This window comes from Myodes glareolus, chromosome 21 (assembly GCF_982192425.1).
Source record: "Myodes glareolus chromosome 21, mMyoGla1.1, whole genome shotgun sequence".
NCBI lineage: Eukaryota > Metazoa > Chordata > Mammalia > Rodentia > Cricetidae > Myodes > Myodes glareolus.
The window spans coordinates 32875123-32891591 of record NC_142046.1 but is presented as its reverse complement, the minus strand read 5'-3'; the positions used below and the strand labels follow the sequence as shown (position 1 = coordinate 32891591).

At 41.8% G+C, this 16469-nt stretch overlaps 1 protein-coding gene across 16 annotated transcripts in view; it reads right to left on the bottom strand.

Annotated features, from left to right (window-relative positions):
* The window catches only part of Lypd6b (LY6/PLAUR domain containing 6B), a 176738-nt gene that overhangs the window by 106973 nt on the left and 53296 nt on the right, over positions 1 to 16469 (bottom strand). The window contains exon 1 of one of the 16 annotated variants that reach the window (XM_087899937.1): positions 12942 to 13022. The exons of 12 other annotated variants lie outside the window; for them this stretch is intronic. The gene's annotated coding sequence lies outside the window, so the exon portion shown is untranslated. Of the gene's footprint in view, positions 1 to 12941; positions 13023 to 16469 lie in introns of those variants that run through there. 3 more of the 16 variants (XM_087899934.1, XM_087899935.1, XM_087899936.1) reach the window with 3 other exon arrangements.

Here is a 16469-nt window from a genome sequence, read left to right as displayed (position 1 = left end):
TAGAAAAAGAACCAGGGGCGTTGGGCAGTGGTGGCGCATGTCATCCCAGCACTGGGGATGCAGAGGCAGGAGAGTATCTGGGTTCAAGACCAGCCTGGCTCTAGCCCAGCCAGGGCTACAAAGAGAAACCCTGACTCAGAGAGAGACAGAGACAGAGACAGCTGGAGAGAGGAAGGGAAGAAGGGAAGGAGGGAGGGAGGGAGGGAGGGAGGGAAGAAGCAGAAGTCAGTGACTAAGACATTTCATTCTGAAGCCGTGCAGATATGCAAAGACTGTCCCTTGCATTTCACAGAGAAGAGTAGACAGCATAGCTCAAGTGAGCCAGGTGACTAATATCATGCAGACAATTCCCAGATACGAACTACTAGGTCACTCAAACTTCATAAATACTACAGAGAAAGATTCATAAGGTCTTTTAAAGGTGTTTTTTAAAAGTCCCCTCCTCTTCCTTCCTGAAGTCGGTGCACAGAGGCCAAGGTCACCATTTTGGTATTCTTACCTCTGCACATCAATTATATAACTTGAATTGTGAGTAAAAGAAGAGTGTTGCCTTGGAAACCTTAGTATTAACCTCAATTATTCTTATTAGTGTGCTGCCTAGACGACTGCCAGCAAGAACTCAGGGGCGAAATCTGAACCTACCCCAATGAAAGAACAGGTTGAAGCGAACAGCCAAAGGCATAAAGCCAGTGGCATCCAGATTAGGCCTGTTGCATTAATGTGTTAGATGATGATCAGTCAAACACGCTGCTGTCCAATGAGGATACAGCCAGTACTGCTCACTATGGCATGAATCCTTTTGCCATCTGCCGGCATGTCCTCCCATGTTCCAAGTGAAGAATGGATTGCCCCACCACTGTTCCTAGAACAACCATATAACTTTTCTTCACTTGGCTTTGTGAGCAACGGTTGTTGACTGAAAACAGTATGTTGGAATCGTTTAGGAAGAACCTTCATATTGTAGTTCAGTGTAGAGTATCTGCCTAGCATGTGCAATGCTCTGCCTGGGTTTGGCCCCAATACAAGAAGAAAAAGAAAGGTAAGAAAGGGAGAGAAGGAAGGAGAGAGAGAGAGCCTTCACGTTAAAGGCAGATCTACTTGACATTGATTTGAACCTACCTACAGGTAAAGGAGCAAAACTCAGACCCCAGTGCTCAAGCTTAAGACAGAACTCTAATAATCGAGAATTTGTTTTTATATTAGGCTCACCAATCCCCAAATCCACACATGCCCAGAGGTGCTGTGGTGCTGTGGACGAGCTATTCTGAAGCACAAATCCAGAGGTACTGTGGAGGACAAGACCGCCAGGGAGCAAGTGCACAGCCCACAGACTCATGACTTCCTCTCATCTTCCTGTGAGATACTTCAGAAGTCTCCAGTGGTTTCATTGGGACATAGTTTTTATAATGAAGGAAAGGAAACCCCTGAAGCCTTCTGAGCCTGAGAGAGACGTAAATACGGCACAAATGTGTATGATTCTACCGTGTCCTGTGCTGCTGGGGACACAAACTGACCGGCATTATTGTCCTGGGCTGGTTTCGATTTTATTTGTTTGCCACTTGTCCCTCAGCTACCACTGTCTTCTCTGCTCTGTGTCCCAGAAGGCTAACCTCTGGTTATTAGTTGATGTTTCCAGCCCTGTGACCCAACTTAGGGAAGGATTTAATTGGGTTCACAGTGTGAGGGAATACGGTCCATCAGGATGGCAATGGCATGACTGGAGAAGGGAGGCTCTTGGTTTTACATCACATGTAAACACACATGTGTGATGTGTGTTGACATCACAGGGCAGTCGGGAAGTGGCCTCCAGTGGACATGGGGCTGGCCTAGAACTCTTGCAAGGGACCCCCTCTTAAAGGTCCTACAATCTCCCCAAACAGTTGGGGACCAAAACAGGGACCAAGATTCAAATGAAGGTGTCTATGGAGGACATCTCATATCGCTATTCAGGCAATATCACTCTCTGAGGAAGTATCAACTATGCGCTGTGCCAGGGGACTTCCAGTTGGGTTCTAACACTGGGGATAGGGGAGTTACTGTCTGGAGATGGGAAGGAAAGAAAAATCAATGATGTGACTTCTTTGTCTTGCTGGAGCCATTATTGATACAATTATCACAGTTGGTTAGGCAGATCAATACTATGTCTGTTCCTAAATACTTGTTTGTACTCTCCAAAAGCAACAACAATATAAATGAAAGAAGAAAGTTCACTTGGTACTGATCAGAAAAACAAACCTATAAAAGTGAATTGGATAAACAATAAAATGCCCTTGACCTTCCAAATCTATTCTTCAAAAATTTAGCTTAAGAAAACATCCTAGAAAATTTTAAAAAGGTGTCCTTATGAAGGAATTTATACATTTTCATATTCACTAGAAGTAACTGTCAACATAAATGCACAAAAGGAAGAGAATAGTTAAATTGTAGCATATCAGCTCGATAGATTAAAAGACTACTATGAAGTGTTAATGTTCCAACTCTGAACTTCAGAAGCTTATATTAACAGTGAAAAATAAAACATATTTGAAAATGCACCAGAATTTTAATTATATAAAAACACGCATGCCTCTAAAAGAGATAAAACCTCACAGAGATGAACCCTGTGTTGGAGGATTAAAATGCTAAGTATTATATACTTATTTTCTAACTTATCCTTTAAAGTAAAGCAAAAGAAATAGGGCAAAGGGCATGACACATGCCCTAGAAACCTCATGGCTCCCGCTGGTGTGGCAGGGGTTCCTTCTGGGAGATTCAGGCTCCTCAAGGCCGCACTCTGCCTTCCAATCCATTCTCAGTTTTACCGGGGCTGCTCAGCCTCGGCAGGGCAGCTACTGACCCACTCGCCAGGATGCGAAGTTAATAAAACCTCCTCGGATGGCAAGATGTGCTTTCTTACTTTTATATTCGTGTCTGGCTGCATATATTGACTATTTGCTGACTCTAACAATTTAGAATGAAAGCATTTTCCTAGGCAATTTTGGTTGCGCAGGGCTTGTGGGCTCTCTCAGACACTGCAGACTTTCATTAGGAAGCGGTGAGATGAGCTCTGTCATTGGAACCCTCATTGGGGGCTTTAAGATGTGCCTGCACTCCTCCTTAAAGAGATCCCATCTAGCACAGCGATAACAGATTGATGGTTGTGACCTTCTTCGCATTCTTCTAACTCCTTTTAAAATGAAATCAAGGCTCTTGCTGCTGGTGTCTATGGGCAGGGTGCCAAGGCAATGTAATGAGGGCTACATATCATCGCTCACTCTCAAGATTGTCTTCAAGTTCATCGTTAATGTGCTACGCCACCGGAGAACATGCCAGAACTGGGGAGGGGGGGTGGGCAGTCCGAGGGAAATGTACTTTCCCCATACCCAAGACCTATTTTCTTGAAATACTGGTTGTCACAAAGGCAATGTCTTCCCATTGGAAACAAATATGACACCATATTGACATTACAGCAAAATGCTTCTCGGGCATGCTTCTCTTTAGGCGTCAGCGTTGAACTGATGATTTGACATTGCCCTAAAGTTTCGAGCCTAGCAGGATTGCCTGTCTAAAACATTTACCATATAGAATATATTCTGACTCGAAAGAGTGCTATTTCCATTCCACATCTAAACAAATGGAAATTTACAGGAACTGCACATCAATTCCAGTGTATTCCTTGGATTGGCTATTATTGTTTTAATAAGGCAAGGATTAATGGGCAGGTGCTCTATCATTACCTGACTGAAGAAGAAATACAGAAATTACGCATGGCTCATTTCCTCCCTTCTCTGAGCTGATTAATAACCCTGGGATCATGTACTCATAATGCACTGCCCAGCTTTAAAATGTTTTCACACCAGGAATTACCTTATACCTTTGACAGGGCCTTCCAAACAACACACAGATTCATAGTCTGTCCAGTTTTCTGATGACTAAATATTGTGTGAGTGCATGGGTGAGCATGTGTAGGAGAGGTGAGCGTGCGTCCATGTCTTTATGTGTATAAGCATATGCCTGTGAGCATAGGCACATGCGTGTGTACACATGTATGTATGCATATGTGTGCTTGTGTGTGTTGAAAGAAACTGTGTGTATGTGTGTGTCTGTGTCTCTCTGTGTGTGAACACTAACACAATAACAATAAAAAGCAGTAGATTTACCTTGGCCTTCTAAGACAGACATTGGTTCAAGTTTCAGAACACACACCTAATGCATGGCCTTGTAAGTATTACTCTTTCATTTTTTGGATTTAAAATGGGGATAAAGTGGCCTTTGGAACAGCCAGAGAAGCTGAAACTTATAGAAAGGGTCTGGCACACACCAGAGCGATTGTTCTTGCAGGATGCTATGTCTACTTTCTTCTCAACATCCTTGTTTCCTGTTTGAGCCATTTTCTTTAAAATATTTAGATTTAGAGAAGAGCGAAGAGAGTGAAAAGAGTTACAAATAGGAAGGTTAGATTGGAAAAGTACCCCAGAAGGCATTACCACCTACAGACTTAGCCACTCTCTGTCCCTCAGATGCTTCAGCAAATGACTTGCGAAAAGTTATCCGTTCCCATACGTTGAGTGCTGCGTGAGATCAGCAGTACTTCAGGTACCCAAGATTCATCAGCAGGCATCCCTGAATACTGATTAAAACTGCTGATCAAAGCCAAGAAAATGTCTCAAATGTCAACCTGACGGCCAGCTCTACAATGACCCCGAAGCATGCTTGGTATTCACACCTTTGGTACCCTCTCCAGACAGAGAAGAATGCAGAGTCTATTACACAGCCAATAGAATCAGGGAGAGATGATGACGTGCAACTTCAAAAGCATGTCATTTGTTTGTTTGTTTGGGAGGTGCCACGGCATGAGTGTGGCCCTCAGGGAGCAACTTGCGGGACTCAATTCTCATCTTCTACCACATGTGTTCTAGTAATCATACTTAGGTTGTCGGACTTGGCAGTACGTCCCTTTACCCAGTGAACCATCTCGCCAGACCATAATATTTTTAATCGACAGTTTAATTTTTTTCCAGAAAGGAAAGACATTAATTCTATGTTTAAAGAGTCCATTGAGTGCCTTACACTGGTGAGTCAGCGCAGACCAATATCACTTCATACAGTTGTCTAACTCCTGAGAAGATGGCAAGCATCTTGAGTCTTCCAGAAAGAAGAAATAAACTCTACACGAAGCATCTAGACTGTGAGTAGCCTTAAACCCACCCCACTCTTATTTTTTGAATGGAGATCTCATTTATTTAGTCTAGCTAAAATAGAGCTTTAATGTTTGATACTCCAGCTTCCAGCCTCTGGAATGCTGGGATTATAAACTTATGTTGCCACAAACCTGGCAGGAGATTTCATTTTCTCTTATTTTTAGCACACAAAGCAGTAGGTTTCTTTGTAGTGTTATTATACTTGATTTTAGTTGACCTCTCCCTACCTCCTTCCCGAAACCTCCTTGCCCCCTCTCCCACTTCAACCCTTCCTCCTCCAATATTCCCACCTCCACCCTCACATCAGACATGTTCTGTCACCTGTTCTATTTCTCATCCCTAAACTCTTGCTCCTTTCACGGGCCTCTTTCTAATTTCCTGGCATCTCTACACAGTCATTCCCACATAAATACACAAACATAAACTAGAAACTAAAATCCAAAAATGAAAACCTAAAGTGTTTTGTTCATATGACCCAGTTACCATATCAGAGCATATACACAAAGGATTCTTTATATTTCTATAACAGTATTTTCTCATCCATTTTGACAACTGTTTTATTCATCATACCTAGGAAACAGAATCAGTACCGATTATTCATCAATAATTGATAATATAGTACATATACATGTCAGTCACAACATGTGACTTCTGAAAGTAAATTAAGCTGAAATTTCTTTTTGGTTGCTTAAATGGCCTTCTAGGGAAAGCCAAGCATGTGCCATGAGGATTCTCAGCAGCTATGTGAAGAAGCCTGCATGGAAAGAGACCTACTGACCAGAATCAAATGCTAGCATGTATGCCTCCTTAGAAGTAAATCTTCTAGTCCCAGAAAACCTTTAGATAACTGCAGCCCTGGTCAACATCCAACTAACACATCATGAGAGAATGACCCAGATTCGTACAGCCAAGCCACTTCGGATTCTGAACCTTTCGAAACCATGACAGATAATAAATTATTACTAGTGCTTTGTTACAATGACTACTTGCTATAATAACAAAGGAAATTTGGCAAGAATGTGGCTCAGAATAGCACAAAGCTACATAATCCAAGGAACATGGCCAAATAATGATGGATGAGCTATGTGGCCCAGTTCTACAAAGAAAAGTGGTTTTCATATATAGACCATTCTCATATTTTAACCACTTCACACAAAGATAACTGACAAAAATCCTACACTAACTCCAAAAGTCTAAAAAAATTTAAATGATATATTTGTTTATATAATTAAGTAAATTATAAATGAAAAAAGTATAAAGTTAAAATCCAACAGGTTATTAGGAAAATTAACAGCAATGTAGGATAGACAGAGAGTTACTACTCTGTGTATAAGAGAATGGACAAATCAATTTTAGAAAACAATCATTCAATAATAAGACAGAAAGCAGACATTACTGAAAGAGTCAAAGAAAAGTGGTCCAAATTCTGAGCTCAAGCACACTCTGCAATTTGGAGTAAGAAAGAAAATTCAGCAAAAAGACTCATCAGAGTGACCATGAGACAAGGGGACAATGAGGACATTCTGAAATCTAGGAGAGCATGGCTCAAAAGGGTTTTCATGTGTCTTGTATTGCTAAGGGCACAGTACACAGACTGGATACTTTATAAGCAAATGAAGTTTGTTTACCTCAGGCTGGAAGCTGGAAGTCCAAAAGGCACGACATTAGCTCTATGATGGACAGGATCACAAAGGTGCAAATGTACAGCAGAGGAAGACACTGCACTGCCAGATGGGAAGCCAGAGAGCAACTGGTGGGGTGGGGTCAAGCTCCAGCTTTCCTAAGAACTCATTCTTCTGAGAGCTTAACTAAGGGTTTCTACAAAGCTAGTTTCAGGCTGTCCAGGGCAACACAGTGATATTCTGTCAAAAAGAATAAATGGATAAAAAAAAGGAAGACAGGAAGGTAAGAAGGAAGGAAGGAAGAAAGGAAGGAAGGAAGGAAGGAAGGAAGGAAGGAAGGAAGGAAGGAAGGAAAGAAGGAAGGAAGGAGTGGAAAGAAGGAGTGGAAAAACAGACACAAAAAAATGATTTCTCAATCTAGGTCTATTTCTTCTTACTTGGAGTTCACTGTGGGTCAGAGCACTGCTATGGGATAATACTCTTGTACACTGTAAATGTTTGTCATTCGTATTGGTTTAATAAAATGCTGATAGGTCAGTAGCCAGGCAGGAAGTATAGGCAGGGCAACCAGACTAAGGGACTTAAGAGAATTTTGAGAAGAGGAAAGACAGAGACACAGTCGTCATAGAGAAGCAGAGGAAGCAAGATGAGAATGCCTTACTAGAAAAGGAACCAAGCCATATGGCTAAACACAGATAAGAATTTTGGGTTAAAGTTGTAGAGGTAGGGGGCTGGAGAGATGGCTCAGAGGTTAAGAGCACTGGCTGCTCTTCCAGAGGTCCTGAGTTTAATTCCCAGCAACCACATGATGGCTCACAACCATTTGTAATGAGATCTGGTGCCCTCTTCTGGCCTGCAGACATATATATAGACAGAACACTGTATACTAAGTAAATAAATAAATCTTTAAAAAAAAAAGTTGCAGAGGTAATTAGTAATAAGCCTGAACAACAGGCCAAACAGTTTATAATTCATGTAAGCCTCTATGTGTTTATTTGGGACTGACTGTGGAACCAGGCAGGACAGAAACTCTCCCATATCTTACTTTCCATGTTTTAACATCCCAAGTGGCTCTAAACTGTGGAAACAAATTTGATTAGCCACCACAGCACAAAATGAGAGATCTAAGGGTCTTGCACCAGCAATTCAATCGTCTAACGCAGAATTAACTCTTGTCAAACCACAACCCATTGGCCAGTCACATGACCTGCCAAATCAGGAAGATGAATCTTTCCATATGATCAACTAAATACAGGTGAACATGGAAAGCCCCATCACAATCAGACTTCCAGTTTCTCAAAGGGCCTGATATCCAATCATCCATTTCCATGAAAACATCCCAATATGATGTGTATTAAGCAAATTTACAGATGTAGCAATTGAAGCATCAGGGTCAGTGAGGTGGCTCAGGAGGCAAAGGCATTTGGCTCTAATCCTAATGACCTGAGTTCAAAACAGGGACAAGTGGACTGGAAGGATGGCTCAGCGATAAAGGAGGCTGACTTCTCTTCCAGAGGGTCTAGGTTCAGTTCCCAGTGTGCACATGATCACCCGCAACTGTCTGTAACTTCAGTCTCAGGGTATTCAGTACTCCCTCCTGGCCTCTATGGGCATCAGGCACACACACAGAACACAGACACACATGCAGACAAAACATTCATACACATAAACACAAACAGGGATCTGCCCTTCCCTGCATAGAGGGAAGAAGACCATACTCTTCTCACAAGTTACCATCTGACTATCTTAGGCACATGCACGCACATCAATAAACATAACAAGAACTTTTAAATCGAAAAAGAAATTGAGGTATCAAAAGTCCCATCAATGTACCTAATTGGTGATAATACAAGATTCAAGCCTCTATAATGAGGGCTGTCTCTCAGTTTTCGGAAGATTTCTTTTCACAAGTTTATATTAGTATTAAGACAAAAAAAAATCAAGGTTATTGAAATCTTAGCTGTTATGGTATACATACCATAGACTGCAACACTCCATGATTCTCTAAGAACATTATGCAAAAGACAGCCTGGGATCAGTTTCTTCAGACATATTCTTGGCCGTGACTGACTAATGCCTACAATGGAAGCCAAAAGGGCTCAGGACGGAAGAAGGCTTGCCGTTTCCTAATAACACTTGAGTCTCCTGTCTCTGCACCTGTCACTGAAGATTAGCCCTCAGAAGAGCTGTGTGTGAGCCTCCTTCATGGTAATGACCAACTTCAGATTTCAACACTCCCTACAGTTCTAATTTGCGGGCTGCTGACAGCCCAGCTTTAAGGAAGCCAGCCTTTATGTGTTAAGCCTTAAGATACACTTTGCGTCTCTCAGATATGTGGGAGTCTTGGTACAGCAGGAAAGAGCTACTATGGGGGTTCTCTTTATCACGAGTTTACTAATTCACCAGCACAGAAGTAACACTTTGCCAAAGAAATATTTATGAAAACTCTAGATTCCAAGATCAAAACAAAATATCACTTGGCACTGAGATAAAAGGACTACTTAGGACGGGAAGATGTTGCGTCAAATAGCATATAGTCAGGAGTGATTAGCAATATGCTCTTATTTCGTTCAATCTTTAAATTCCATGTAATAATTGTTAATTCATAAGTTGGTGTGTGAGGGAAGTACTAATGAGAGCCTCAGCTGGAACCAGGTTGAGCCCTTGACGTCTTGTCCACAGACTCTCGTTCTTGTTTCCTGGGCTTTTGAACAGAGAGACAAATGGTGCTTCCAATGTCAAGATGAAAGGCACGTAACGAAATCTCAGAGCGCTCAATCAACTTCTAGTCTACCCCAGAAATGAACGGGTAAGTTCCGAACCAACTCCCATCTTTTTCTCAATGCTTTATCCAGCAAATGAGCAATGCAGAAAGCCACCTCAACTCACTCTGCTGTCTTACAGGGCCCTGCCAGCGTGCATATGTGGTGGAGGCGCCTACAGATACGAGAGAATCTAAGCTTTTATTCTTCCATCAATCAGCTTTCAGAAAGCCCCACACACATCTATTTTTTAACCACTAGAGAATCTGAACAGCCTCATATGGGATCATATGCATGAAAAGACTGCACTTGAATCTTTTCAAGACTCATTGTTTGCAACATATTTCAGTTACTATCATCTCCCTAGACTGTAAGAGCTCATTCCTACACTGCTCACCTCACCAAGATGGAAAGTTCCACAGGAAAGTCTCTTCCCATATGAGTGCTGTGTATTTTTCACTACTTCATGATAGAATTCGGAATCCAGAAATTGACCATTTTTAAATTTTTTTTTAATGTGCATTGGTGGTTTTTTTCGCTTGTGAGTCTCTATGAGAGTGTCCGGCCTACCCTGGAACTGGAGTTATGGATAGTTTGAACTGCCATGTAGGTACTAGGAATTGAACCCAGGTCCTCTGGAAGAGTGGCCAGTGCTCTTAACAGCTGAGCCATCTTTCCAGCTCCTGATCTTAAATATTTTTTTTATTTTTAAATTTCATTGGCCAATCATCCAACTCTCTATTGAATGATATATGCACAGTGCCACCCAAGAGCATTCCTGGGTTGTGTAAGAACCTTTAAGGTTCCATATTCCTCAAATAGATGCACCATAGTGATGGAGGAGGGTTATCTGTCTATTGTGTTATTTTCATTGGTCAATAAAGAGACTGCCTTGGCCCTTTGATAAGACAGAAAATTAGGTAGGCGGAGTAAACAGAACAGAATGCTGGGAAGAGGGCTGTGAGGCAGACGCCATGGAACCAGCCGCCAGGTCAGACATGCTGAATCTCTCCCGGTAAGCCACAACCTCGTGACGCAATACAGATTATGAGAAATGGGTTAATCAAGATGTGAGAGTTAGCCAGTAACTAACTCTCTAGAGATAATGGGCCAGGCAGTGCTTAAATGAATACAATTTGTGTGTTGTTATTTCTGGGACTAAGCTAGCCGTGCGGGAGCCGGGTGAGGCGAAAAGCAGGCCTGCCCGCAGCTCCTCACTACACCATAGCATTTATTGCCCCATCTTGGGCATTTCTCTGAGCAAAGGGGGACAATGACACCACAGAAAGGGAACAGGGACGCACTTACAAGCCACCTTCCTTCAGGTTCACAACTAGACTTCAGCTTGGACACCAGAGCAAAGCTCAGAAGCCTCATCTCTAAATGGAGTAACTTTTTGGTTTGGGGATCAGGTATTTGACCCAGTGCTTTGGTCCTTGCTAGGCTAGTGTGCTGCCACCAGGCCATGCTCTCTACCAGAAATCCCAAAGTTAATCATCATCTTTTTTTCTGGTACATTCAGTTTGATCCATCTGATTTTCAAGCTGTAGGCACCATCTAAGCATTTAGTTGTTTGTTAATTTGGGGGCTTTTTCAAAAGAGGGCTTTTCTATGTAGCCCTGGCTGTCCTGGAACTCACTTTGTAGACCTCAGACTCAGAGTCTGCTGCGTGAGTACTGTAACTACAGGCATAAACTACCGGGCCCATCTAAACTCTTTGTTCCTACTAGAGGCATTTTTAAAACTTCCTTCTGTTGGCAGTTGAATTGAAAAAAAAAATTGATATTCAAAATGAACAGAAAATGACTCAACACCTAGAACTAAACACAGCTAACATCCGGCAACTGTTGTTCCGGGATGCTTTCGGTGTTTCCACTTTTAAATTATAGTAGTCCTATATGGCTAGTTCATCCTTTTTAAAGCATTAAAATATAGAAAATTAGAAAAATACTATAATGGCCACAAACCTAGTAATTTCGGGGCACTTCGCGCATATTATTTCATTAAGTCTCACACTCATACTTCATGGTGGCAGTAGTTTTCTGTCCATATTACAAATAAATAAACCAAGCCTTGGTGGTGATATGTGTGGGAGGAGGGCTTACATACAAGCATTTCCATAGTCCAGACTTCATTTTAATTTCATTTTATGCTGTCACTTTTGATAATACGAAGATAGTCACTAAGAGATGTTCCCTAATACTGAGGGAGAATTAGCCCTAAACTAAACACTGCTACCAGTCACATCTAGCAAATATCAAAATAACACCAAAAGTGGCAAACCGTTTCCAAGAACTTTGAAGGCATCCTAGAACACAGTTCAGGAATATATAAAGGTCCCGCAAGGCTCATGAATCCATGTAGAAAGTGGGACAAAAAGATTCTAAGAGCCAGAGGGGAAATAGCAGTTTCCAGACACAACAGGGTAGATGCACATTTGAACCCACAGAGACTGACAGCTAAGTCCTGACTAGCTGAAACCAGACACAGCAGAAGGGGGGGGGGGGGGGAGGTAAGACCTGACTAGCTGAAACCAGACATAGCAGAGAGGGAGACAGTAAGACCTGACTAGCTGACACCAGACACAACCCCGGGGGGGGGGGGGGGGGGCGGGGGGGAACGTGGGCGTGAAGACCCACCCTAGCCAAGAAGTCATTTGCAATTGGTAGCTGTGGGAAGGAGAAAGTCTTCTTCAATAGAGTGACACTGGGTATACATCACCAGCACGCTGGGTCAGAACGCCTCCTCAGGAGTAGCTAGCTAGCCAACACAAATCAACCTCCATGTCTATTTGAAGAAAGAGAAAGAACACAAAGTTGGGTGGGTAGGGATATGAGGGAGGATCTGGAAAGACTGGGGGAGGGGAAAGAATATGATCAAAATATATCACATGAAACTCTCAAAGAACACAGGAAAGCATTATTAAAAAGAATTCTTACAGAAATACCAAAAATAGCCAACACCGCACACAATAAAAACCCACAATGTAAAACTTCCAGGCAAAGGTTAGGAGTCATAATAAGAAGCAGAATGATAGTGAGGAGAAACCCAACCAGGTAAAACCACCCAGAACACAGAGATAAAAATTAGCCTCCAAGAACACTGAAACTATTATAACTATAGCTCCTATATAAGGTTATCAGGCTCAAGATTAACATGCAAAGTCACTTTTATTTCTATATACCAATAACAAAAATACTCAGAAGTTAAAATTTAAAACAAAAAAAGGCATTTATTACGCCTTTCGAAAAGAGGCAGTGAAGGATAAACCTGAAAAAAAGTAAAAAGATTGGTCACTGTAAATGACATCACATCGCTGCATGAGTGCAGAAAGCAGTGAGCTACACAGCGTTGTCCGCGGGCTGGAAGATACTCACCAGTAAAGTGGTCATTCTCCACTAATCCATCTATACAGTCCGACTGTCGATCAGACGTCTACCCAGCCTTTTGCGGAAGCTAGCAGGCTCATTTTAAAATTTATCTGAGAATGCAAAGGAACCCAGAGTCGTCAAGACAGCTTGATTTCAAGACTTAGCACCCAGCTGCAGCAGTCAAGACAGAATCAGCACACATATCAGTATAACAGGGATCCAGAAATGGCGGCAGATGAAAAGCCAGACAGATGGCTGATTTCTGGTCAATGTGCAGCTCCAGCCAATAGAGAAAAGGACCAACTTTCAACAGAGGTGTGGAACAAATAGGAATTTGCAAACAATGAGCCGGATCTTACTCCCTATGTGGAAAATCACTCAAGTAAATCATAGAGCCAAAATTAAAACCCCAAATGGGGAACCCTCTAGTTGGAAATATAGGAGAAAAATCTTTGTAACTTTTGGTTAAGGAATGATTTCTTCATTTTCCCATGCAGAAGCAAGAACCAATTTTACAAAATAAAATAAGTGATACATTGAATTTTATTGAAATTTAAAATTTCTCTTCTTTGTCAGACACTATAAGAACATGAAAAGAGAAAACAAAAGAGAAAGAAAATATTTACCAGCATATCTCTAATAAAAAACTTGGTATAGAATTTATAAAATGGCTCAAAAATGGAAAAGCCAACAACACAATTTATAAATGCTCAGACACCTCACTGAAGAAAATACACAACGAATCAAGAGCCCATAATGAATCCTCGGCACATGGCAGCACAGGTTGCGTGGGTAAGGATGCAGTGAAAATGGGCCACTCGTGTACCACTTGTAGGATGCAAAGAATAACATTGCCTTCCCTGGTAAACGGTGTGACAGTTTGTTAAATTGGCTTAATCCTTTAACCAACATCAACAATGACTTCACCACTACCATAGGGCCCATTCCTTGTATTCCTAGGTGTTTACTTGAGAAAAATGAAATGATACATAGATAAATAGACAGACAGAGTAGATAGATAGATAGATAGATAGATAGATAGATAGATAGATAGATAGATAGAAGATAGATAGATAGATAGATAGATAGAATAGATGATAGATAGATAGATAGACAGACAGACAGATGATAGATAGATAGATAGATAGATAGATAGATAGATAGATAGACAGACAGACAGATGGTAGATAGATAGATAGATAGATAGATAGATAGATAGATAGATAAAATAGATAGATGATAGATAGATAGATAGATAGATAGATAGATAGATAGATAGATAGATAGACAGACAGATGACAGATAGATAGATAGATAGATAGATAGATAGATAGATAGATAGATAGATAGAGACTTATACACAGATGCTCACAGTAACTTTCTATGTTAATAGCCCAAGGCTAAAAAGAACCCCAATGCCCCTCACCAGGTGAGCATATAAACAGACCGCGATATTAACGCCAATGGAATGTCTTTCATCGTAAAACAGATTGATCTACTGATACAAATGAGATGCATAAAGCTCACAAAAATTACCTACAGTGAACAAAGCCAGACAAGAAGAGAATAGACCACACTCTTAATTTACGGTTACAGAATACGCAAAGTACCCTACAGTGACAGACCACACCTCCCTGCCAGGAAAGAGGACAGAGAGGAGCTGGAGGCAAGACTTTCCAAGAAGACCTGAAAGCATCTGAGGTGATAAATGTGTTCATTACCTTGATTGTGCTGATAGTACCACAGACAATGGGTGTCTAAACCTTGCAAATTATATGCTTTAAATATGCCAATTTATTGTAGGTCAATTACACCTCCGAAAAGCTGTTAAAAATAATAAGGCAAGGCTGCCTATTTGAGGTCACCCTTTGCCAACCTAAATTTTGGCCTCATTTCAAAAATGTCTTGAACAGCATTTAGGAACAGACTGGCATTGTTAGGCTTAATGTCCTGTGAAATAGTCTAAACTAATTGTTTCAAAGGCCTGTGGCAGCAGTTCTCTGAGATTATATCAGGCGACACTTTTCTCTTGGTGTAGACATAAACTGATGTTGCCACTGGATACCAAACAATGCTTTTATTGCAGCCAACCCCACAGTGGGATGTGTTGTTTCACTCAGAACTGAGAACAATACCCCGAGTTCCCGGTGTCTGGGCCAAGCCTGTGCCCATGCCGCCACTTCTGCAGCAAGCTGTTCAATGCAGAGGGCAGATCTGAAGGGCAGCAAGTCTGCTGGGCCCCGTGCCCTCAGGTATGAGAAAGAAAGACAGAAACAATAAAAGAAGGAAGGACAGAGGGACTCATAAAAGAAGCCTGAGTCAAGCCCCAGTTTACAGATATCTCCCATCCCCCACCCCCCAAACTATCCCAGTACCACCCCCCTCCCCTAGAACTTTGTTTCAACCAGCTACCTCAGCCCTTCAGAAAGGAATGTGGTGGTGATTGCTGATTTCTGCATACCCTACCCTCAGGAGCTCCAAGGGAGCAGACAGCTTCCCAGCATGTGTTTAGGGAACAAGCACAAATGTAAACACTGAGACGTGCACGCACGTGTCCATCTGAACTCAACTCCTCCACAATGGTGCGGATGTTCCCTTTCTTCTGCTTCTTAACAAAAGTGTCAGAACCCTGCATTTCTGTGGGGCTGTTCTTTCTCACAGTGATTTCACCTCCTCATAGGGCTCTATACTAAATCCCATGTTCCCCGGGCTGGACAGACAAGTCAGTTCATAAAGCATGTGCTGTGTCAAGTGTAAGGACATGAGTTCAAATCCCTAGAAGTCATGCAAAGCCAGGGAGAGGAGTATGTGTCTATAAGCCCAGTGCAAGACTAGAGGCAGAAACAGGAGAACCACAGGCCAATTAGCCTGGAAAAGGCTGGGGCAAGACCATGTCTCAAACAAAGTAAAAGCAAGAACCAAGATCCAAGGCTGTCCTCTGATGTCACACTCATGCTGTAGTGACCCCCACCTACATTAAATCTGGGTTTCTTAAATGAGCTCTGAGCCACTGACAACTTGAGTTTTGGTCAATCAGTGATTCTCAACGTTCCTAATGCTGTAACCACTTAATACAGTTATTCATGTTGGGGTGACCCCTAGCCAATCATTTTTTTCATTGCTACTTCATAACTGTAAATTTGCTACACTTATGACTCATAATATTTTTTGGAGATAGAGGTTTGTCAAGGGGCTACGACCCAGAGGTTAAGAATCACTGTATTAAGTCACTATCTCTATTTACCTGCTTCAAAAATGAAAAAGTACATGATTTCTTTTATGTATTTTTGTTTAATTAAAAACTCTTCCTTTCTTTGAACAGGAAAGCATGGTCACTTGGTTCAAATAAAAACACACCTTAAACTATTACCCTGGGCAGCCGCTCTCACGGGGGGGTTCTGTGCTCTTCCAGTGGCTGAAGCGGATGAGAAACAGTCTCAGCTCCAGACAGGCCCACACCCAACTCAGAGAGAGGACAGTACCTATGTGAGGAATTTGAAAGTCTTTGTTGTTTCTCCAGGTCAACATAACTTC